We start from the raw sequence: 24041 nt of genomic DNA on the forward strand, positions 1-24041 counted from the left end.
ATAAAAGAAAGAAACAAACAAAAATCTTTGATGGTCTTTTCTTTGTTTAATGTTGTGCCTATGTTGGTTGCAATTAATGTATAGAGGAGGCCAATTGTACTAGACTAGCTAGTTGCGAACATAACTAAGCCATTGTGCAAAATGAGTCAAGACCTTGAGGAGGATGAATATCAAATATCATGCACTGCAATTAAATTTCTAGATCGATTTTCTTTATGATCAGAAGTATACATGCATAGATATCATGCATGTACGTTGGATAATACATCAGAACTATAAGTGCATACATATCATGCATGTGCATATCACTAAGCAGTTTCTTTGTCTGTTGTACGCACTGGATATGTGTAAACCCTTGGAGACAGAAATATCGACGAGGAAACTGACCGATAGTATTGTGAGAGAAAAGAAGAAGAAAGGGGCGGAGGTGAATAGGACTATAAAATAAAAACAAAATTATTAACAACACTCATTTATTTTTATTTATTTTTGATGCTGGCGAGTTTCGAATTCAGGTCACTGGTATCATCAGCCAGTGACCATATCATTGTACTACACTGGCACCTGCAACACCAATTTATTTTCGTATGGGGAACTGAAACACGTCTAAAGAAAACACTCCATGAAACACGTCTCTGAAGAGAAAGATTATTAATCTTTCTCCTCATATCGGCAAAGTTCAACTCAAAGATCGAATCTAGAGAGTAGGTCAAGTCTTTAATAATGCTTCTCTGTTTCAACTCTTGGGTCCTACACGATGATCTTTGTTTAGTCTTGTAAGTTTCCGTTAATAATTGCGGAAAATGGGTCATTTGTCCAAATATTTTTAAAACATGGTTTTAATGGACGATTAAAAATTAGTACGGGTGAAATGGACACCAAAAAAATAGCAAAGATGAAACTGGATTCATTCTGAGTTAAACATAAAAAATAGCAAAGATGAAACTGGATGCATCCTGCTGTTTTTACATTTTTGTCCATTTAAACAGTATCAAAATCCAAATGTCCTTTTCACCCAGAAGTTATTGATTTTGGTCTTTTTAACAAATTTTGTGTAATAATTGTTCCCTTGATCAAGCACTTGTTCTCTTTTTACGACGCCACGAGTTTTATTAGCTCGTTAACAAAAGACAAGTGCGGCATAAAATTGTTAACAAGCACGTCCAAAGACGAGTCAAGATATCCGCCAGTAGTGTGAACACAAAGATCATTGTCATCTGAGTGTTCACAAAGATCATTGTCATCTGCGCCTGAGGGGGATGAATCGGTTATGCTGAATCCTTGACTCAGAGTCCTAAAACTCTTCCTCGTCTCATCAACTACAATCATTGTTCTTAGCTCGCACAATAAGATAAATAATGGATGAAGTATAAAACGTACGAACATGATGTACCATAAATATCGAATCGAATATGTAAAGTATAAATGCATGAATATAGATGAAACGATTAACTTATATGATTCAGCACTCAGATCTCTGTCTGCGGGTTTGGGTTTTTCATTATATGTACGATGGTTACAGATATAGTCGAATGACTTTGAGATCAACATAGGTCTGCGTAGCAGGAGGAATTTCACTTACACTTTCTCTATCTCTCTCTGTCTCTCTCCTATTCTCCTCTCCATATTCTCGGACCCCCTTCTTCACTTGAGAGAGAGGGGTACTTATAGGGTGGATACGTGGGGTCCACTTCTGAAGCCCGTTATAACCTTATCCTCTTGTGTCTTGTGCCGCTTACGCAAAATTCTTCGTGTTCTCGGCTCTCTCTGTGTGTTCTGTTTGAATATGCAGTGCTGTCTGCGCTTCCTCCACAGGCTGACTGACACGTATGCTGTTTGAGGGTATTTAATGCGGGTAGTTGAGATGTCTGTCCGCGGTAGACAGCTGTCCTCTGCCCCTGTCTTGTCTGCGTCAGTCGGACTATCCCCAGTCGTAGATGTTAAATATTTCTGGGGATAGGATAAAGTGACTCTTGGCTGTCCACGTGTGATATCATATCTTGATGCTCTCAGCCGCATGTCCTCCACGAGTGTCTTTGTGGACACGTGGCGGAAGATGAAATGTGTACCTACAAGTAGCATGTGATGTTTATCTTCAAGCAACCAAATAAATAGCGGATGAAAATTAAATACACAAGTTCAAATTAAACTGGCAAGGCCTGTTTTCATACGGACCGGGATAGGCTTTGGCCTGTTTAAACTGGTCGGGTCAGTCCAGACCTAGGCTGGCCTGGCTTTTTTGACACCTCTATTTTCATGGTACTACGTAGTAGACAGAAAACTACACAGGGGCCACCATCATTGAGATCAAAACCTTAATCTCTTTTGTTTCCCCACTATTTGTAATAACTTCTTCTCCGGTAGTGGGGAAAAACGTGTTACTCTCTGCATCTTCTCTTTATTATTTTCCTAGATTTTAGGGAACGTTTCCCACTATTTGCAATAACTTCTTCTTGGGTAGTGGGGAGGTTTTATTTCTCTTTGCATATATATATGAGAAGGAATGTGAAAATTCTCTAGTCATAAATTTCATTCCTTCTCTTTCCTCAGAGCTTTTATTTTTTGTTATCTGCTTTTGTATCCTTGTTATTAATTGCTGTTGCTGCTACTGTTGTTCCTCAAAGATTTTTGTTGTTGCTGTTACTGTTGTTCCTCAAAGCTTTCTAATGCTGTTGTTGTTGTTCCTCGAAGCTTTCTGCTGCTGTTGTTGTTCGTCGAGGCTTTCTTCCTGATTTTTCATTTATAGGTAAGTGGTTTTAATGTGTTTGATTATCTTTTGATGAAAAATATATTCGTTTTCTGCTGTTGCTATATGTGTTTGTGATGAATAACATATATATAGATGTGTGTATGATTGCCCCTGTTCGTTATTACAAACAGTAATGATTTATTCCTTCGTGTATGCTTGCCCCTATTTGTTATTTCGCCTTTTTATTTAGGGTTTGTTCTTATTTTCCATCTGGTTCATGATTATGAAAAACTGGATGAGATTGGGTTTTTTTGATTTTCGTTTTGTCTCCGCGGAAATCTGAAACTTGTTTGTGTATTACGCAGACATGGCTGACCGTCCGCGGGTTTCTTATCAAACTTCACCGCCGAGTCCGCGTAGATCTCCTCCGCATAGAGATCCTGATGTTTCTACGCCTGGTGGAGGTTCGTCTAAGTCTTCCCAAGGTGATGCCCGGGTTCATAGGGTTTCATCTTCTTCTGGTCAGAGGTACTCATCTTCTAAGAAGGGTGAGTCGCAGAGAGGGAATACACAGAAAGGGGACCGGCCAAAAGAGGTTCCTGGTTCCCGGTATGCTATTTCTCATCCCTCTGTTAATCCGCATGATAATCCCAAAAAAACGCGGGATGTACCGCCTCTTCGGTTAGTGGCTCCTCCTTCCGCGTCTCAGCAACATCCTCTACCTCCCCCTTCAGTGTCTCAACCCAAGGGGAGGTCTTCGAAAGAAGTGGTTTCGAAGACTGAGGCATCTAAGGTTCATCCTAAGAGAAAAGCTTCCGATAGAAATCCTTCGAAGGATTCTGCGCATGATCCCGCGGAGGAGGAAGATATTTCTCAGGAAATACGCAGCGTCACTGTTGGGGAAAAGAAAGTGACCTTCAAACATATTGATCTGGAGGTTTTTAAGGAAAAGCATGGTCTTCAGCTATTCGATGTTCGTTTTTACGCTGATGATGATGATATTACTTATGAGATGATATCGACGTATAAGTTTGATGAATTTCATCTGCTGACCACGGTGGGGGCTTTTGAAGCGGGTCTTATGTTTCCTTTGTACAAGTCTGGGGATTCCTTTTATTATGATGTGCTGGCTGGTCGAGAGGGCTGTTCGAAGAACACTCACTGTCGCTTTATTTCCTAAATTCATGGGAATTATCTTCGTGCACTGAGGGAGTGTTATCTTCGGAGCAAAGGAGAGACAATGATGACCCTTTATGTTCCCAAACCTGAAGAAAGGGAGTGGTATACGCCTGAGAATTTTAACAAGTATTTTGGTGACTATGTTAACAGTAGGAATCGTAAACCATGGAGGTGAGTTTTCGTAATATTGCCTCTCCGCGTGGTGAGATCCGTCTTCTAAGTGAAGTAAGTGGTGCTAAGGTGAAGTACGTCCCGGGTACAGAGAATTCTACTAACAAATTGGTGTTTCCTACTCGTGAGCGGATCAAGCGTGATCATGACTATGAGTGGCACGCGACTGTTATTGAGGTTGTTGGTCCCTGGGCTTGGGGGTGGGTTTCAGGTCCGCAAGGATGGCGTCTTACCGCAGATAGCCAGATACGTGAGGCTCCTCCTGCTCGTTATGGGAATTTCCGTCCTTGGCATTTGAATTTTGAGGGCATGAATTTCCAATATGCCCTCGATGTTGTTGATGGAGATGACGAAGAGAGTTCCGATGCTGATCTTCAGACGAAGAATACTGCGGTTGTCAAGGTAAGATTTCCATATGCCTTGTCCTTCTTTAGTTGAGGCAATTTTAATTCTTTTCAAAGCTAGGGATTTTTATTCTTATATGCCTTGTTTTTTTAGGCGATGAAGAAGAGGAGGATAAATCCCAAGCGGTCCTCCACCGCAACAATCGAGGAGGCAGAGGTTCATGAAGAAGTTAACAGTCCTGTGACTGAGCTTGGAGGGATGAAGATATGTCTGATAGGGAGAGCGTACTGATACATCCCCTCCAGGTCATGATGATGAAGAATTTGTTGAAGGGAATACTACCGCTGGTGGCAGCGGTATTGGTGGTGAAATTAATCCCGCAGGTTGCCATGCTGGTGCCGAAGCTAATCCGCGGGTTGCAGCGATGCTGGTGATGATAACATTGCCTTGGTGATCAGGGTGTTGGTGGTGAAATTCCGCTGCGTCCAGGAGTTTTCCTTTGGCCGGATTTATTCTGCGGGGATAGTTTTGATATAAACGCTGCCCTGGGCCTGGCTTCTGAGTTCAACCTGCTTTCCCCAAACGATGATTGGGATGTGCTTGGTAACTCTAGCAAGGCGGATGGAAAGGGCAAGGGAGTCGTGGAATGCTAGTGATTCCAAGGGGAGCGGTGCTAGATCTTCCAGATTTGGATGCGGGAGTAGCCTCGAACTCTTCGGGTGCTAAGTTCACGGACGGTGGGGCCTCGGTTGGGTCTTCTGGAGATGATTTTCCTCAGTCATTGATCCTTGAGGGTGATGATGCCATCTTAGCTTGGTTTAAAAAGAAGAATTTGATGTTCGTACCCAATCCAGCTCCTGTGGTGGAGGGTGAGAAGAAATCTGATGCCTATACCCGTAAGATGATGCAATTGTCTCCCGAGGACCAGGTGCAGAAGCGTGGGATAAGAATCTTCGGGCCTTGGAGGCTGCTCTAGTGATCGACGCTCCCTCGACTGTTGCTGATATGATGGCCTTGGCTGATGGGTATCAGTATGGATTTCCCCAACACGGATGTTAGAAGTGAGTTCTCTTATCATTTCCTTGTATCAATATTTAGCAATTTTAGAGTCTGGGTGTTCTAATTTCTGATTCGCAGATGATGAGGAGTGAGCATTGCAACCACATGTTGTACCAGTTTTTTAAGGCCAAATCCCTCAAGTTGGAAGCTAAGCTTCGTCTTCGGGAAGAGGAGCTTACGCGGCTGAGACTGTTATCTCTGATAGGGATAGGGAGATAGGTGAGTTGAAGAGTCTCCTCAAGGCTAAGGAGCAACAAGGAAAGGAGGAGGAGAAGCTTCGCTTGGAACTTGCTATGGCTCGTAGTGAGTTGGAAGAGGCAAGAAGAATTCTTCGGATGTTACAGGTTTGATTATCTGTTTCTCTTCCTTGCTGTTGTCCTTTACTGTAATTAGTGTTCTGTCTGAGTCTCCCTCCCCCACCCTATCTTCAGTGGGTGGAGTTCCGAGTTAGTATGGCTTCGGAAGAGCGGCAACGTCAAAATCTCGCATCGCAGAGTTGGTAGAGAAGATAAAGAGCGAGGCTGATAAGTGGAATGCTCGTGCCGATGAACATAATGCTCTGGCAGAGGAGTGGGGGGCAGACGAGTCCAAATGTTGATATGCAGAACAAATATAACAATGATCGTCGTTTGTTTAATGGAACGTTGTTGTGGACGCGTGATAATCTTCGTGAATCCCGAGAACAGGTCTCATCTTTAGAAGCTAAATCAATCTCTTGGAAGAAGAATTGCGTCAAGCTCGTTCTTCTCAGTCTTCTGATGTTAGAGATTACATTCAGCGTCTTGCTAGGGAGAGAGATGACGCTAGGGCTGAGGCTGGTGCTCTTAGCAAAGCTTTAGCTGCGTCTAGGGCCGATGTGGTACGCCAAGCTAAGTCTGAGAGGAATCTTGAAGTAAATATGTATCGGCTCAATAAGGGTCTGGAGGAATTAAACAACGAAGTCAACCATCTTCGTCATTTTGATTCAATGAAACAGGTAGAATTAGATGCGAGTCAGTACGCTCTTTCAATCCTTCAAGCGGATTATAAGAAGTTTTCAGATGAGTATGACTTTCTTGATGAAGCCCGTGATGCTGTTGTTAACGAATATATGCTTATATTATCGAGTGTGATTCTGTAATTTCCTGGACCTAACCATCTGCATTTTTCTTTTCCTTGCAGAGCTCCAGGGACAGCTTCCCACTGCAAATGAAGAGTTTGCGAAGGCTCAATCTAAATTAGCGCATCAGGAAAGCCAGATTAATCATCACAAAGGTTTAGCTACAGCAAGGGATGAGGCTGCCCAAGCCGCTTAGAAGGAAGTGAGTCGCCTTTCCTTGGATAGTTCAAAGGCTGAGATGATGAATACTGTTACGTACAAGGCTCGATGTCAACTAGTGGAAGAGACTAACAAGATTCTGGACAGCATCGATTATGATCTTAAGACCGAGCATGGCCTTATCAAGGTCTATCCGCGCCGTGAGAAACCCCCGCCTCCTATGTATGGTTCTTCAGGGCCTTCCTCGGGTGGGAGCGTACCTTCACCGCAGAAGGGGAAGAATGCTAAACCTGCTGGTAGGGTTGAACTATCCAAGTAGATTATTGTAGAAAGTTGATCTTTGTTGATTATAAAGCTTCTTGAGATTCCTTTTGTATTTTCTTGTTCCCGCGTATCATTGCCAAGCCTGTAATCAATTTTTATTAATTGATCATCGTTTTAATTTTTATTTGTGTTGTCCGATTTCCTTTTAAGTATTGTTACGGTTAATTTGGAATATAACTGAATGTAATCAAGGATAGCGAAGTGTTTGAGTGCGAACCCGAAGATATGTGTATCTTCATGAATGTCTTGAGACCTGTCACCCCGCTGGCTAATCCTGGGCCATAGGATTCCCATACGGTGGGGGTCGGGGCAGAGTTCTAGGATATGAGTTGTTTGTAATGTACATTCATTCCGTCAACCCGCTGCCATAAGATTGGTTGGGTATCTATTTCTGTCGGATGCCTTCCCCATGGTCCTACACTTATAGACGCTGATAGGGGAGTCCCGAGAGATTGTAGGTGACTACTTTCCCCAAGTAAAATAAGACAATAATTAACACAAGTATTTACGTGGTTCGACAACAGAGTGTCTACGTCCACGGGTGAAAAAGTGTCTATTCAGTTTGTTGAGTTACATTTGGAAGAATTCCATTGATGGAACCTCTGAGGTAGTAAATAGCAAAAAATAGGAGAATCAAGTATTGTCGCGGAGGTCAATTCTCTGTATTTACAGGTGTACGGTTCTTGTGAGGTGTTGTATTTACACGTGGTCGTCTTGTTACTATGTTGCTCCATGTATTTTGAATATTTTTTGACGAAAGTTTGCTTGATTGATAAGTTGAGTTTGATACTCCTCTCTCAGAGGTATAAACATGTCGATCGCAAGCGTCGTTTTCTTCTTCTGGTGCTCTTCTTGCAGATGCAGGTCTGCCTTTCTTTCTATGGGTAGTATGGCTTGAGATATTTTGCATTCCATGGGTGTTTGAGGATCTCCCCTTTTAGGTTGCGTAGATAATAAGATCCATTTACTGCAACATCGTGTATGACGAAGGGTCACCCCCATGTTGTTGCTAATTTTCCCCACTTCTTTTCTCGTTGGTATTGGGGAATGGTCCTCAGCACATACTTCCCTTATACGAAATTTCTAAGCTTAGCCCTCTTATTGTACTCCCTTGCTAGTTTCCTTTGATAGTTTTCCATTTTTTGTAGTGCTGCCTCCCTCCTCTCTTCCAGATCATCCAACTTTTCCAACATCATTTCCGTTGTGAGGTTATTCTCCCATGCTTCAGTCTTCGTAGTTGGCATGATTATTTCTGTTGGGATAATAGCTTCGGCTCCATAGGTGAGTAAGAATGGGGATTCTCCCGTGGCTGATCTTCGAGTTGTCCTATAAGCCCACAAAATGTTGTGTAGTTGCTCACACCAACGCTTCTTGTATTCGTTTAACTGCTTTTTGAGGATGAGTGTGAGGGTTTTGTTTGTGGCCTCTTCCTGACCATTGCTTTGAGGGTAAATTGGTGTTGACTTGTTCTTTCGAATTTTGAAAGTATCGAAGAGTAAGTCGATGTTTTTTCCTTGGAATTGCTTGCCATTGTCAGATACAATCTCAGCTGGTATGCCAAACCTGCAAATGATGTTTTGAAAGATGAATGTGAAGACATCTGCGTCTTGGATCCTTTCCAGGGCTTTAGCCTCTACCCATTTGCTGAAATAGTCCGTGGCCACTATCAAAAATTTTCTATTCCCTGATCCTTTGATTAGGGGACCCACGATGTATATGCCCCATTTTGAGAATGGCCAAGGGCTGTCTACTGGGTTCAACATTGTTGCGGGTGCGTGGATTTTTTTGGCGAAACGCTGGCATTCTTCGCATCTTCGTGACATTCTTGCAGCGTCTCGTATCATTGTTGTCCAGTAATATCCTTGAGTTTTCGCCTTATCTGCTAGGGATCTCATTCCGCTGTGATTTCCTGCGTCGCCGCGGTGTATGTCTTACAAAATCAAATGGCCTTCGGATCTGGATAGGCAGCGTAATAACGGTCCGAGAAAAGATTTTTGTACAAAATCTCTTCTCTCAGATCATATATTCCTGCCTTTGACTGTATTTTTCTGGCTTGCTTTAGATCCGAGGGTAGTATTCCTTCTTTTAGGAAAAGATGAATCTCAGATCTCCAATCTTCTTCTTTGCTGAAGTCTTCATATTGGTCTTCCTTAGTCATGATGTCGTCTTCTTGGAAATCATCCGCGATGAATTCTCCCACGTCATCATCTGCAATATCTTCTTCTGCGTTGTTCCCTTGCTGTGCAGCGCAGAATTCTTGAATATCAATTGAAGGCTCGTAAATCCTGGTTACTTTGATTGCTTTGGCGTCCTTGTTTCTGAGCATCGATGATATGTAGGCCAGGGCGTCCGCGTGCCTGAGCTCCTTCCTTTCCAGGTGTCGGAATTTGATGTTTGGAATTTGTGATGCCAGTGTTTGCACCAATTCCATGTATGCTGACAATGTTCTGTCATAAACATTATATTGCAACCCTATTTGTCGGATGACCAGCTGCGAATCGCTTGTCAGACGCACGTCAGTTATGCCCATTTCTATTATCAACTGAAGGGCATGCACCACTGCTTCATATTCAACTATGTTGTTGGTATGCCCCTTGAATTCTAACCTGAAAGCATGTATGATCCTGTCTCCTGTTGGGGTGGTGATTACGATGCCTATCCCCGCCCCTTCTTTATTTTTCGATCCATCTACGAAGACTTCCCATTGCCTAGGATTTTTTGGTTCCAAGATGTCTATAGGGTCTTTACCTTCGTCCATTTCTGGTAGTCCTGCTGCCTTCCCTTCGATGATGACTTCTTCGTAGTTATCCAACGGTAAGTCTGCTAGGAAATCTGCTAATACTTGTGACTTCTGAGAGTGTTGTAGCTCATGGATGATATTGAATTGATCTAGGTGAGTATTCCATTTTGCAATTCTGCCTACTTTCCTGCGTTTTTAAGGACTGCTTCTAGCGGAGCTTTGCATGGGACGCGGACGTAGTGAGTCAAAAAGTAAGTTCTGAGTTTCAGGGTTGCCCATACTAATGCCAAGATGAGCTGCTCGATCTTCGTGTAGTTCCTCTCTGCTGCGTTCAGAGTCTTGCTGATGTAATAGATGGGCTGCTCTATCTTCGTGTTGGTTTTAACCAATACTGCGCTGACTGCATCTTCTGTTGCTGCTATGTATAGTGCCAACACTTCATCGGGGTCTGGTTTTTGTAGTATAGGGATCTCAGGTATTCTTTGATATTTGAAAGCTTCCTCGCACTCTGCCGTCCATTCGAATTTGCTTCCTTTTTTGAGAATGTTAAAAAAGTGCTTACATCTATCCGAGGACCTGGATATGAACCTCCCCAGCGCAGCCAGTGAACCATTGAGTTTCTGAACCTCTTTTAAGTTCTTTGGGGATGGCATTCTTACGATGGCTTCAATTTTAGCGGGATCGACCTCAATGCCCCTCTTCGTCACCAAATATCCGAGGAACTTTCCGGAAGTTACACCAAAAGTGCACTTCTCTGGGTTTACCTTCATGTTGTGCTCTCTCATTGCTTGGAAAATATCTTTTAGGTCTTGGTGATGATCTTTGCGCAGCTTGCTTTTGACGAGCATATCATCCACATATACTTCCAGTGTACTTCCAATCCATGGTTTGAAAATTGCATCCACCATTCTTTGGTAGGTTGCCCCTGCGTTTCGAAGTCCAAAGGGCATTCTTACGTAGCAATAGAGGTCGTGCGGTGTATAGAATGTTGTATGTTGCTGATCTTCTTCTGCTAGGAATAATTGGTTGTATCCAGAGTATCCATCCATGAATGACATTTCTTCGTATCCTTCGACTGCCTCGACAAGTTGGTCAATGCTTGGCAGTGGATAGCTATCTTTTGGGCAAGCCTTATTAAGGTTGGTGAAGTCGATGCATATCCTTACTCCGCCATTTTTCTTCGGTACGATGACCATGTTAGAGATCCATGTTGGGTACTTAACTTCTTTGATGAATCCTGCGTCCAGTAGTTTGCGGAGTTCCACTTCAACTGCTCGATGGTATTCTGGAGCTACTTTGCGCACCTTCTGCCTAAAAGGGGGGGTACCTGGTTTTATTCGAAGTTCGTGATGAACAATTTGGGTCAATTCCCGGCATGTCCCCCAATTTCCAAGCAAAGATGTCCGCGTATTCCTTTAGAAGTTTGATTAGCGCGGTTCTCTTTCTTCATCCATCAAGGTGCCTATTTGATCATCTTCGGGTTTCCCTCAGTCCTATATTGACTTCTTTAGCTGCTTCGACGGGTGTAAACGTGGGTTTTGGTTCCCCCAAGAGAGGAACATTCTTGATTGCTATTTGGTAGGCTCTCCGTCTTCTTTTGTCGCGGAGGTGCTTGCTTCTGCTGCCGTGGTGCTTACGTTCAGAAGGCTTTTTCCGGAGATTTCTTCCAGATATGCATCTATGGTTATCTTCTTATTTTTGGCTCTTCGGGACTGGTGCTTCTCTTCCTGCTCATTATTGATCTGATTCTGTAAGGTCTGTCATTCCCGCGCAGTTACTTGGTCTCCCTTAATTTCCATGACTCCCAGAGGTGTTGGGAATCTGAGATATTGATGGTAGGTTGCAGATACTCCCTTGACCTTGTGAACCCATCTTCTTCCGATGATGGCATTGTAGGGTGAAGGTGCATCTACGACGCTGAATAGAGTGTCCACTTTCATGGGCCCTGCGTCTACTTGCAAGACAATATCCCCTAGGGACTTTGTAGCTGCGCCGTTGAATCCGTAGATGGTGTAGTAAGATAACAACAGTTGCTCGTCGTTGAATTCCATACGCTTGAATGTGTCATAGAACAGGACGTTGACCGAGCTTCCTCCGTCGATGAGAATTTTCTTGACATTGCACCCTTCTATTGGGAGTGTGAGGACTAGAGGATCATTATGGTCTTCCATATCTTCTTCCGCATCGTCTGCATCGAAAGTCATGGGCGCGTCCGTCCATTGTTCGTGATCGTTTACCTCTTTCCCATCGATCTTATAAAGCTCACAATAATCTTCGAATTGTTTTCTCAATCTCTTCCCAATCTGGGCGGTTAGGGATGGTACTTGAATCTCTAAACATGAAATCGTGTTGAGGGTGCGGTTGCCTTCCGGTAATTGAACCTGCTTGCCTCTCTTGGTTCTATCTTCGTTATCAATCTTCTGTATATATTGCTTCAGGTCTCCTGCGTCGATTAGTTTTTGAATCATTATCTTGAGATTTTTGCACTTTTTCTGTTTGATGACCGTTGAAACAGTGGTATTCACAGTATTCCTTGGATTTTTCTGATCTAGGAGGCTGCTTTCCCTTGGACCATGGCCAATCGAGGTTCTCTCTCCCCTTGATCTCTCTCAGGATGCGCGAATAACTGGTATTCAGCTTGCTATAGACTTGATCTTCAAATTTTCGATCATCTCTTCGTCTATCATCCCTTCGTTCTTTCCTTTCTTCGTTGGGACGCTCTTCTGTGATTCCTCTTTTGGACCCGCTGGATTGATCCATGGAATTTGTGCGTGTGGGACGTTGAGTATGAGCTCTGGGATTTTCACGCTGAATTTCTTCTAACCTTGCATGCTTTTCTATGATTATCCGGAGATCTCCTTCGGTGGTTGGGATGGTTCCGTGGATCTCGACAAACAAAGGACTCATCCTGTCCATCCCCCATTTGTAGCAGTTGATACTAACCACGGGATGTACGTTGCCAATAGCTTGGCAAATCTTATGCCATCTATCAGTATATTCTCTGATGGTCTCTTTGTATTTTATCTCCAGCGAGAATAGCTTGTCCATGCCGGTATTGACAACCTTGTTGTATATGTATGTTGCTAGAAATTTTTCTGTGAGTTGGTCGTAGGAGTCGATGGAGTTTGATAGCAAGTTATCAAACCATGACAACGCGGACCCTTTCAAACTTGATGGGAAGTATCTGCACAGTATGGAGTCTTCGTTATCCCACCGGTCCATCATTCGATTATAATATCGAAGATGAGCCGCAGGATCAGTTGACCCGTCATAGCAATCGAAGGCGGGAATCGAACACTTATGCGGTATGGAAGCCCTGGCCAAGTGTTGCGTTAGCGGAGTAGTGTTTGCTTCCTTCATCACTTGTTCTAGTCTTCCGCCTCCCTGCCTAGTCTTTAGCTCCTTGATTTCTGCCAGCATCTCAGCACGCAGATTTTCCATTGCGACCTGGTGCTCTTCATGAATGGTAGATTTCGCTCGTAGGAGGGTGGTACCATCGTAGTAGCCGAGTTCTCAGGATTGTAATCAGGGTCTGATCTTTGGCTGCTCCTTGCTCCTTTTCGATTCAATGGAAGTGGGTTGTTTGCGACCACCATTCTTCTGTCTTGATTAGGTGCTAGGGCCTTGGAGTTATCTTCTTCGCGTTGGTTTTCTACCTATGCGCTATGAATGATTCTTTCCTTGAGCGTTTGGTTCTCTTGTGCTAATATCGCCACAGCATCTACGTATGCCTTCTGGTTCTTCCTTAATTCTGTCAGTTCGGCTATCATCTGAGCGGAATGATTTGACCCTTGATTTGGTGTTCCTTCCCACGATTGTTCATCAACGGCTATGGTTTGTTCCTCATCCACGATCTGTATCACTGGTTATGGTGGGTCAAACCGTGTACCTTGGGACCCCGACGGTTGTTGTGCGGGTTGACCTGCTATTAGAAGCGGTTGTTTGGATGGAAAGGGTATGTTCTGTTCGTTGGTTAAGGGCATCCCATAGAGGGGTCGTTGTATTCCTGACTCTTCTACGACTTCCTGATGTTCCTGTAGTTGATCATTGGTTACTCTGGGAGCTCCAACTTTGGATATGCCAGCTCTTGAAGCTCCATCTTTGGCTGCCGCGGCATTTACTGTGTTTGCTGCGATGATGTTGGCATTGATGGGGGCCGTGCTTTCTGCATTATCCTGCACCCTATCCGCTGCCTTTAGCTTTTCACCTCTCTGCTTACTCCTGGTTACAACTGGGGTTGTCCTTGATGTCTCTTTTGACGAAGCTTTTTCCTTCCCGACATCTTTGCTTTTCTCCATCTTTTAATGTTTTCCTGAAAGAGAGAAAAAAAATCACGAAGAAAATGGACCCCACGTGATATCTATTAGCGTTTTGAGTTCTCAAAGGTGTAAAATCTTGAAAATACATAAGGCGCCCATTTATCTAGATGACCGCAGATCTGTTCGAAGTTTTGAAGTTTTGATTTTCAAAGATGTGAAACTTAGAAAACGCATGGAAAATCAGATCTACTTAGATAAACGTGGATATGTTCATAGTTTTGATTATCAAAGACGTGACATCTTCAAAATGTATGAAAACGCAGATCTACTTGGATAAACGTAGATTTGTTCGAAGTTTTGACCTTCATAGATGTGAAAACTTAGAAAATGCATGGAAAATCAGATCTGCTTAGGTAAAAGTAGATATGTTCATAATTTTGGTTTTTGAAATTATGCACGGAAAAAACCGTAGTGTTCCATGCATCGTTATTTTCAGAGAACGAAACCTGAAACAAGTCATAGGAGAAAATAAATCTTTTACCAGGATGAAGATCCCTGTTTCTAGCGCCAGATTGTGAACACAAAGATCATTGTCATCTGAGTGTTCACAAATAATGCGCGTAGACTCATGATAATATAGTAGATAGGCTGCGCCTGAGGGGGATGAATCGGTTATGTTGAATCCTTGACTCAGAGTCCTAAAACTCTTCCTCGTCTCATCAACTACAATCATTGTTCTTAGCTCGCACAATAAGATAAATAATGGATTAAGTATAAAATGTACGAACATGATGTACCATAAATATCGAATCGAATATGTAAAGTATAAATGCATGAATAGATGAAACAATTAACTTATATGATTCAGCACACAGATCTCTGTCTGCGGGTTTGGGTTTTTCATTATATGTACGATAGTTACAGAAATAGTCGAATGACTTTGAGATCAACATAGGCCTGCGTAGCAGGAGGAATTTCACTTACACTTTCTCTATCTCTCTCTGCCTCTCTCCTATTCTCCTCTCCATATTCTCGGATCCCCTTCTTCACTTGGGAGAGAGGGGTACTTATAGGGTGGTTACGTGGGGTCCACTTCTGAAGCCCGTTATAACCTTATCCTCTTGTGTCTTGTGCCGCTTACGCAGAAGTCTTCGTGTTCTCGGCTCTCTCTGCGTGTTCTGTTTGAATATGCAGTGCTATATGTGCTTCCTCCACAGGCTGACTGACACGTATGCTGTTTGAGGGTATTTAATGCGGGTAGTTGAGATGTCTGTCCGCGGTAGACAGTTGTCCTCTGCCCCTGTCTTGTCTACGTCAGTCGGACTATCCCCAGCCGTAGATCTTAGATTTTTCTGGGGATAGGATAAAGTGACTCTTGGCTGTCCACGTGTGATATCATATCTTGATGCTCTCAGCCGCATGTCCTCCATGTGTGTCTTTATGGACACGTGGCGGAAGATGAAATGTGTACCTACAAGTAGCATGTGATGTTTATCTTCAAGCAACCAAATAAATAGCAGATGAATATTAAATACACAAGTTCAAATTAAATTGGCCAGGCCTGTTTTCATACGGACCGGGCTAGGCTTTGGCCTGTTTTAACTTGCCGGGCCAGTCCAGACCCAGGCTGGCCTGGCCTTTTTGACACCTCTATTTTCATGGCACTACGTAGTAGACAGAAAACTACACAGGGGCCACCATCATTGAGATCAAAACCTTAATCTCTTTTGTTTGGCTGCTCACGCTTGGGATACTGTCATCCGGTGTGAGACCAAACTAATATTACGAATTTGCAAGTGTTTGATCTGTTGGTCGGTTTATATATTTTATTAAACTTCATTCAGGTCTCTAGTCTTTTTAATATATATCTTACTGAACATTTTGCCACTCAAAGCAATGACCTTCAATTCTAAAGGTCCAATCCTTTAAATAAATAACTGACTTGTTCTAGTGCTTGTCTAAAAGATAAAGCCATATGGATATGAGCCACCTCACTGTATTGGAGGGTAACTAAAGACACTACTGCCTTGAATTTGGTTGCATGACTCTTCTTTCTTAAAGGACTCTGTTCTTGCTTTGATAAAGGCTTTTGAAGAAGTGACCAATTTTAATGTGCCGAGCATTCACCTAACAATTTGCTATTGAATTGGCACAAAGTGGTGAAGATGAAGGAAAGATTCTTGTACATGAGGGATTCCACAATGTTGGTGTTGATGCAGGTAATTCAAGAAGGCCCCTTTTGGTTTTTGAAGAATTTGGTTCTCAGGAGATAAGATGGATTGTTGACTTTGTTAGAATTGACAACAAAACATTTGGATACAAAGACCCACCACAGTATGAGGAAGAAGAAGCAAATGAAGATAATGTTGGAAGAAAGATCGTTAATGCAGACTGCTATACATTTCTGAGGTTTGAAGAACAAGAAGGCTTTGATTCAACATGGTAAGTTATTTCAACCTTAAAAGAATCCTTTGTTTTTCATTTTTTGAAGTAATAATCCTCTGTTATTATATATATATTTTTAAGCAAAATCATATTATGTTTTGATACGAACTTTTTGGTGTTCTTTTGGCTGTCCTTTGCTTTGTTTTCTCTCTGTTCTAGTATGTTTGTCTTTTTCTTAGTCTTTTGGGTGTTTCAAACAATGATTGATAGATAGCTATGCCTGAAGTTACTGAATACTGATTATTTTCCTTTTACTATTTTGCAATCAAAAGTTGAACAAGACGAAATCCCTGTTAGTTTTTAATGTTTTTTTTTATTTTGAGAGGTTTTTGATTTTGGACTTGACAGAAAATTTTATGTGTTTTTCAATCTAGTCCTTAAATCAGCTTTGATACATCTAATACTTGCATTGGTCCTCCATGTTCTGTTTTATTTTATTGGTTGGTTATTAATCAAGTTTCTGTTCTGATTTGCCTTGGAATAACTGGATGTGGAAATTTGAGACCACATTCGGTTCAGACAAGGGCATAGAATAGATATATGAGAGGAATTTATTTCTTCACCTTCCTCTTGAATCAATCTTAGTGGGAAGGAATGATTTTTCTTTCTTATTCTTAGTAGAATGAGTCTTTAAAGTAAGTTAAAGGAAGGTCTGTGCGAGTTCTGACCCTAGTTTGGATCAGAGACTCCATACTTGCCTGGATTTAGTTGCAAAAGATTAATGGATGAACTCTTTGTTGTTTTGTTGCTTGCTTCTTTCTTTGTCTTTTCTTTTTAATATGTATGCTGGAATTTGTTGCTACGAAATTTGGATTTGGGGGTTTTATAAATGGTCTCAGTTAATAAAGGTAGTTGGGTGCTATATTTGATTTCCTGAGAGTTGTTATATGTAACTATTTCTCCAAATCGTTTGATTTCGTATGGTATGCTATTTTAAATCCTCATTGTTTTGTTATTGTTATGAATTCTTTGTTATTTTTCTTGCTGGTTCATTGTGGAAAGATGAAATTGGGATTTGATGGTTGTCTGAATTTGTTGCATGCATGTGGTTTAGATTCTTTACAGATCCAGAAATGTAATCATGATAAAGTGTCATATTCTAACATATGTTTAAAACTTTTGATTGAGGATACATAGATATAACAATCCAAGTAATTTGAATACTAAATTTTGATTGACTAATTTTTGTCTTCTTTTCCTCCTTTATGTAGGGCTTCTCTTCAGGATTTCGTAGGAGATTATATGCTTGATTCTAACAGTGAAGAACATAGGCAAAATGAATTTTATCCACAGGAAATGCTTTCATGGCCGAAAGAGTTTGTTAGCTGGGATCAAAGGTATCAAAATGTGAGGTCTCTCTGGGATCAAATGATTACATCGTCTGAAGAGATGTAGATTCTAACAAATCTATCATGGTATCCATCTAGTGCTTAAATTGCTCAAATTCATATTCATACTCATGTCTCAATTCTTGCTTCAAGACGATCCTCACCTGCATCGTCTTGAATGTCTTGCGTGGTGGAGCTGAGAGTGAAAATTGGGATTTTGGAATTGGTGTTGATTCTAATGTACAAGTTAAAAGTCCTCTTTATTGAGTCTGTACATAGCTCTGTGTGCACCCTATGGTTAATTCTCCCATCTCCTTTTGATTTTTTATGTTGCTGAATAATGCCAGACCAATTCTTTTGTTTCATGGTTTCAGTATTTGTTCTGGTTGACTTTTGTTAGATGGTTTAGGTCTAGATGACCGACTGACTTAAGAAGATTCTAGAGATGGAATTCTCTAGTCCATGCTCGATAGTCCTAGATAGTCCTGGGCTTTACTTAGTGTAGATGATTTATCTTCTTTGACCATCCAAACATGGTTGACCATCACAAATTATCTATTAATTTTAACAAATACTACTAATGCTGTTTTTACACCTGCATCAACTGTTATTGCTATATCATGTGATTCTGCACCTATTTGTCCTCCTGTACTTCTCTCTTGCCATATATTCTGGAGCTGTTATTTCCCCTGTTCGCGTGCTCTATCTCTCACTATATCAACTACATTTGCATCGGTTGATATCTAGTACAGGTCATTATGGCATCGTATGTGTCTGTGTAGCTGTTGGTTTGTAATATTGCTTATGGTTTATCTTGGTCAACTCATACTACGGATTGCCACGATACCCATCAATTGCTCCCTCTGGTCTGTCATATTTTGTCAGTGTGTGAGTGTTTACTAGGGATATTTCCTTGTGCAACAAGTCTGAGTTCGCAGGGTGATGTTGGTTACTGCTGTGTGTGTTTGTATTGCTTGGGTTCTTAGTGGAGATATTATTTTCTGCTGTTACGATTGTTAATGCTCTGCAACTAGGTGCACCGTACTCTGCCGGGCCTGCCTTCTATCCTGCAATACATAACGCTTATTCTCTGATTCAACTTGTGATGCTGGAGCTAATGATGCTTATGGTGCTACTGGTGCCGAGTATGATACCCAAATTCCGTTGGTTTTTGGTTCATATGCAGTGGACTTGAGTTTCGTTTGTGGCTCTGGTATGTGGTTCTTATTTCAACTACCTTTATTTCTGCTGCAACACCATCTGCCATCATGCTTTATACCTATACTGATACATAAATTGCAAGGTATACATCAACTGCACTTCTTCTGCAACCACGTTTTCCCTGTCACTACTGTTCAATTTGCCTGCGACTGCATCAACACCTTTTGCATATTTTACACCAACCGTCTCTACTGTTGTGCTGAATTGTGTGTGTGTGTGTGTCTGTGTGCAATCTCAAGTGGTCTTTTACAGCCCACTTGAGGGGGGGGGGGGGGGGTTATAGCATAAGATACAATATGAGATGAGATTGAGCCTTTTCTGTTCTACTAAGCTTGATTAAAGAAGTAAATGCACATTTAAAAGCTTGATTTCCACACCAAACATCAAACCAGAAGGAGATTACTTCACCATTTTGAACAGATAAAGATGAATATTGAGAGACCAAGTCATCTTGATTAGCAATTGCTTTCCAGCAGGAAGACCATATGAGTTGTAACTTTATTAGGAAGCCATAAAGAATTAGAAGGACCATACTTGTCTTTGATAACAGAACACCACAGAGAATCTTTTTCATTGCCAAACCTTTGCTTGGTTGAAATGTTTAAGATCCCTAAAACCCAAATCACCCTTATCCACTGGAGTGCATAGTGTTGGAAATTCTTATGATTTTAACTTTGAATGATATTTTCGGAGATAATAAACCATTTTTTCTTTTCCTTTTCGGACATATCCTTGAGGTTGTTCAACGTACACCTCTTCTTCAAGTTCTCCGTTTAGGAACGCCGACTTTACGTCCAACTGGTAGACCTTCATTTTGAGTTGAGCTGCCAAAACTAACACCATCCGGATTGTTTTCATACGAGCGACTGGGGCGAATGTCTCGTTGTAGTCAATTCCTGATTGTTGAGAATATCCTTTTGCAACTAGCCTTGCCTTATGCTTTTGAATTGACCCATCTTCATTACTTTTTGTCTTATAGACCCATCTCAGGCCAATTATTTCTTTGTCAATTGGCTGATTGACAAGCTCCCATGTCTTATTTTTCTCGATTACTCGCATTTCTTCGTCCATGGCATGTCTCCATTTTTCTTCTTTTGCCGCTTCCTCATATTTTTGAGGTTCTAGTGCTATAAATGCATAATTAGATATATCATAAATATCTCTTAGGGAACAAACCTTTCTAGGTGGGGCACTTGCTTCCGATGAACTTGGAATTTGTTGTGTTGGACTAGGAGATCGCGGGCTTGCTGGTGGAGTACTTTCTTCTTGACGTGGCTGATCTGGCTCGTCTTCGATGAGTAGTGGCAACTCGTAGGTGTCTGCTTCATCATTCCAATCCCATGATTTGAATTCATCAAAGATAACATCTCTTGAAATTACGAGTTCCTTTGTATCTGGCTTTAGAAGTCTATATGCTTTAGACTCTTCGTTGTTTCCGATGAATATTAGTTTTTCTCCTTTTTCATCGAACTTTTCTCTATGTTGGGATGGATGAATATTATTTTTTTGACTAAATTCGCGGTTAATCCGCAACCGGCCCATACAATCCTTTGATCCGCAGAGGTCAAATCCGTGGGTGATTGGGCCGGTCACGGTTCAATTTTCCAAATCCACAATTTTGACGGTTTGGTTGCGGGTGACCCCTAATCCGCAACCGCCCGTCCGTTGCACACCCCTAATCCCTACTGTTGTGCTGAATTGTGTATGTGTGTGTATGTGCAATCTCAAGTGGTCTTTTACAACCCACTTGAGAGGGAGGGTAATAGCATAACAAGCTAAATAAAAATTACATCCCAATTACATAGAATACTACATGAGATCCCTCTTAGAACTAGGATTACTCGGTGAAGCCCATGATAATAAAAGAGCCTTAGCATTTTGACAGAGTTGCACAACATTTTTGCTTCTTTCTTCGAACGTCCTAAGATTCCGTTCATTCCATATTTTTGTCATCTGCTTTTAAAGAGGACCAAGACTCCATCGAACCGAGTATGGTGGAGGTCCATAAACCAGAGAATCCATAGGATGGAAGCAACGATTTCCAAATTTGCCTTGATACCTGACAGTCAAAAAAACAAATGTCTAACATTCTCCTTATCATCATAGTAACCCAAATTGTGACCTCCTCCAAATTTCCAAATTCAATGAACTTATCAATGGTCACAATTCTGTCATGAGCAGCAGTCCAAATAAAAAAGTTGATCTTGGATGAAACTTTATTATTCCAAATGGCTTTATGAGAGAACAAAGGATAATCAGTTGCTTGGTGTAATGCAGCATATAAAGAGCTAGTAGAGAAGGTACCCGTGCAGGATAAAGTCTGTCTTCTTCTATCAATTGCGTCACACAACTGTGGAGGTTCAAAACCAATAAGATCAATGAGAGAAATCAGTTGTTCAGCTTCAAGGTCAGAGAGAGCTCTTTTGAAATGAACATTCCAATTACCAGATATTATTGAGCCTTTTCTGTTCTGCTAAGCTTGAATAAAGAAGGTAATGCACATTTAAAACCTTGATTTCCACACCAAACATCAAACCAGAAGGAGATTACTTCACCATTTTGAACAGATAAAGATGAATATTGAGAGACCAAGTCATCTTGATTAGCAATTGCTTTCCAGCAGGAGGACCCATATGAGTTATTAACTTTATTAGGCAGCCATAAAGAATTAGAAGGACCATACTTTTCTTAGATAACATAACACCACAGAGAATCTTTTTCATTGCCAAACCTCCAAACCCATTTAGCAACAATTGCTTGGTTGAAATGTTTAAGATCCCTAGAACCCAAACCACCCTTATCCACTGGAGTGCATAGAAGTTCCAAACTGACCAAATGCTTTCTTTTAGAGTCTTCACCATCATTCCACAAAAAGTCCCTTATTTTCTTCTCAAATAAATGAATGACAGAGGCTGGTGCTTTAAAAGTACTGAAATAATATAATGGCAAACTGGATAAGACATGCTTGATGAGTATGATGTTCTCGTAGTCTACACTTTTGAGCTGCCATGGAACCTACAAGATAACAACAACACTGATAATGTTCTGCTTTGTAGCTGCTTCTGCTCAGAATGTTACAAAGGTACGATTCTGTGACAGCTCACTAATCTTACAAGGTTGAGACAATGTAATAGTAGGGTGTCGCTTGAAGGAATGAAGGCACGTTATAATTCAAATGAGATCTAAAAAATCAGTTATTCTAGTCAGGTCATTAACTAGAACCGGTAACTAATGTTTGTTAGAGTCGGACGAAAATAGTTATACTTATATATAGAGTAGTCAGACTAAAATGATTTCGTTAACTGGTAGGGGTAGAACTAAAATAGTCTTACTGATATTGGTACTGTCCAACTAAAATAGTGTTACTAGTAGTCACATGTTGTTAAGAAAACCATAATAGGATCCCAGTAGCATGCAATACCACAGGAGTTGAGTGCATGACAGCAAAGTAAAATATAAGAAAAATAATAGCGGCAGAGTAAAAGCAACAAGTTCCAAAACTCACTTGGCTAGTGGAGCAGAACCCTATTAATCGATAGATATCTCGAGTTAAATACATCTAACAAGGGCTGCAACTGCTCACCAAACGTATACTGCATTTTGTAGAGAAAGGAACAAACTATTCAATGTCTAATGTTTACCATAATATTAAGATGTGGTAAAGCGGCACAGTATTCGCTAATTAGGCTTGTGGTTGTTACATAAAAATAGATAGTATAACTTTGTAAGTTCATTGTATATTTCATTATGTATATACAGTATACTGATTTCCCTAACCTAGCAACCACCTGAAACCAAGAACACAAGCAAAAAAATTCCCCCGTTCCATGCCCCCGAAAATTCAAGTTATTGACTTTCAATGATTTGGAATCTCTGATTAACTTTTCTCTGGATGTATCAACAAAATGTACACACTTTTTCTTCTTCTCCTTAACTCTGGTCTGCTCTTCTGTGGACAGGGAGATAAGTAATTGAATCTGGATGGAAATATGTAATATCCCCATTCTTCTTCCACTTCCAATTTGGAATTAATTGGATATCACTCTTTTGGGCTGCCTAGGTTGTTTAATGGGGTTGGATGCTAAATCCCCAAGAGAGAGGAGAGCATAAACGCGGAAGCATTGAACGTCTACATTGATAATAATTCTTGGTATATTAATTCTCATGGCTTAACAACCAATTTATATTGTTCACAAACTTGTCGACCACTCAAACTACTTTCCTAACTAAGATCAAACTCTAAACATAGACATATCTCCTAAATATAGACTCTCATATATATTATTTCCTAATACCCTCCCTCAAGATGGAGCATGTAGATCACGAATGCCCATCTTGGACAAAAGAAATTTAACTTCGGTTTTTTCTTCTTCTTTTTTTTTTTCTTTTTTTTTTAACGCTTTTGCGGAAAAAAAAAAATCTTCAGATCGTAGTTTAAGGACGTTTCGATCCTCTTTGTAGTTTAAGGACGTTTCGGTCCCCTTCATAGTTTAAGGACATTACGCTTTCGGTCCCATTTTCGTAGTTTAAGGACGTTTCGGTCCCCTTCATAGTTTAAGGACATTACGCTTTCGGTCCCATTTTCGTAGTTTAAGGACATCTTTCGGTCCTCTTCGTATGTCGCAGTTTCATCAGGCATACCCACAGCGTCTCCTGCTGTTGCTGTTATGCCTACAGCGTCTCCTGCTGTTGCTGTGACACTCGGTACTGTCACGCTCTCACTTCCTGTTGCTGTTGCCGTCACCTCTTCATCATCGCTCCAGTCACACGCTGGATTCAACTGAGCAGTCTCAGCTGATACCCCAATCTCCTCGGTCTCAATATAATGACCAGGCTGATCACTCGCAGTGCGAGTTGTAACTGTCGACTGCTGTACCACAGACGCTGCATTCTTATATGGGAAACTATTCTCATAAAACTGGACATCTCTTGACACTAAGAATTTTCTTTCATCCAAGTCATATACTTGCCATGCCTTTTTACCAAATGGATATCCAAGAAAAACACACCTCCTTCCTCTACT

The 24041-nt window shown here is 41.3% G+C and overlaps 1 pseudogene; it reads left to right on the top strand.

Moving 5' to 3' along the window:
• Positions 1–16938: 16938 nt before the first annotated feature.
• Positions 16939–17011, top strand: LOC113292305 (annotated as a pseudogene).
• The last annotated feature ends 7030 nt before the right edge of the window (positions 17012–24041 follow it).

Source organism: Papaver somniferum, chromosome 6 (assembly GCF_003573695.1).
Source record: "Papaver somniferum cultivar HN1 chromosome 6, ASM357369v1, whole genome shotgun sequence".
In the NCBI taxonomy this organism is placed as follows: domain Eukaryota; kingdom Viridiplantae; phylum Streptophyta; class Magnoliopsida; order Ranunculales; family Papaveraceae; genus Papaver; species Papaver somniferum.